The sequence below is a fragment of the Myotis brandtii genome, unplaced genomic scaffold, assembly GCF_000412655.1.
Source record: "Myotis brandtii unplaced genomic scaffold, ASM41265v1 scaffold35, whole genome shotgun sequence".
Taxonomy (NCBI): Eukaryota; Metazoa; Chordata; class Mammalia; order Chiroptera; family Vespertilionidae; genus Myotis; species Myotis brandtii.
Genome location: NW_005363467.1, coordinates 28,267 through 30,019, shown reverse-complemented (window position 1 = coordinate 30,019; position 1,753 = coordinate 28,267). Strand labels below are relative to the sequence as shown.

The window sequence follows — 1,753 nt, the reverse complement described above, 5'->3', positions numbered from 1 at the left end:
TCTGGGCGAGGGGGTTGGGGGGACCCGGGGGTCTGTCCGCGATGTAGGAGGGGGTTCGTCTTGGTCGGGCCTGGGGGCTGCTTTAGTCTTTAAAGAGGAGCCGGAGGCGCACAGGCAGCCCGCGCGCAGCTCCGGCCTCCGTTGCCGGGGAGGCGGGTCCTGGGAGGCCCTCCCTTCCGATTTTCCAGCCGAGACGGGCTCAGGTGCCTGTGCGATCCCCGATTTAAATGCCAGCAGCTGCTCCCCTAGAAAGAAAAGGCCGTTCAAAGGGAGAGGCCACAGCGCGTGTCCGAGATGAAGAAGAACAGCTATCGGGGGGCCACTGCTCCAGGCAGAACCCCAGATCGTGTTGCGAGGAGGGGACCGGGGCAGGGGCGTCTCCGAGGCGGGAGGGGAAGAGTCCACGGTGCAGAGGACCTGACCCCGTGACCTGAGTCCCCGCCTCGTTTTCATTTTCAGTCCCTGGTCATCCGCCAGGAGTCACACCTGTTAACTGCACACAGCTCTTCGGGACGCAGGGGAGCCAGGAGGGGTTTGGGGGTGCGGGACTCCTGGGAGTGGAGCAGGCCCAGCTCCCCGGCCCCCACCCCCAGCCACCCACCAATCCCCAGGTCAACCTTGCAGGGCCCGCCCTCCGCTGCCTCAAACCCCACTTGGCAGACACACTCCTCTGGCTGATGCTGTTTTGCAATTTCTGACTCGAGGACGGAGTCATGGACGCCGGGGTCCCGGGTCAGGCCCTTCAGTCTTGCGGCTGGAGACCGCTGGGCTCGCTGTGAAGGCAGCGTCCCCCCACCGGGCTGCGGAGCTACCGTGACCTTCAGTGACCTGTGCCCTTGGGGGCCGTGATCTGGGGAATGTCAGAGGCCCGGCCGCCATGGCTCAGTGCTTGAGGGTCGACCCAGGAACCAGGAGGTCAGGGTTCGATTCCCGGTTAGGGCACAGGCCGGGATTGTGGGCTCCATCCCTAGTGGGGCCTGCAGGAGGCAGCCGGTCCATGTTCTCTCTCATCACTGATGTTTCTCTCTCTCCCTCCCGCTTCCTCTCTGAAGTCAATGTAAACATATAAATATAAAATATATAAAGAAGGCTCCCAGGCACTGGCCTGTGGGACCGCAGCTCTCCTGGGACTGCGAGAAGTGCGGAAACCCTGCCTGTGGGCGGGGGCAGATCCGCCGATTGGATCTGACAGCTCCCCGTTTCCCCGGGACCCGGAGGACAGTTGCACAGAGGAGACGGGTCCGGGTTGCCCGGTTCAGAAAACCCTCATCAACCCCAGGACATGGAGCAAGAGGCTGCCCTGTGTCCTCGGGCTCCTTAGCAGCTGTCAGCATGAGTCACCACCGCGGAAGGGGAGGGAGAGGGAGGTGCTGGGCTTGGCTGCAGCTCAAGCTGGAAATAGCTCAGCTTTGACTTTACTTCCCAGCCCTGCCAGGTGGGGGTGCTCCACCCCCAGGACCCTGGGCAGAGCCTGCCCCGCCCTGCCATGTCCCACCTGCCAGCTTGGCCCACAGTACCCTGACCCCAGAGACTTGCTGCAACGTTGTTCCCAAGGTCAGGTCCTGCTCCGTACGATCCATGTGTACTCGCGTCCCTGGGATTGTGTGATTCTTTTATTCTCTGGCTGTTGCGTCTTCCTGCTGTATCCCTGCCCACGATTGGCGGTTGCTTTTTATTTTTTTATTATTTTTATTTTTATTGATTTCAGAGAGGAAGGGAGAGAGAGAGAGAGAAAGAGAGAGAGAGAGAGAGA

The 1,753-nt window shown here is 61.4% G+C and overlaps 1 protein-coding gene across 1 annotated transcript in view; it reads left to right on the top strand.

Moving 5' to 3' along the window:
- The first annotated feature begins 1,046 nt into the window (after positions 1–1,046).
- The window catches only part of LOC102244432 (protein C19orf12 homolog), a 9,658-nt gene continuing 8,951 nt past the window's right edge, over positions 1,047–1,753 (top strand). Inside the window, exon 1 of the mRNA XM_014544060.1 lies at positions 1,047–1,569. The gene's annotated coding sequence lies outside the window, so the exon portion shown is untranslated. The remainder of the gene's footprint in view (positions 1,570–1,753) is intronic.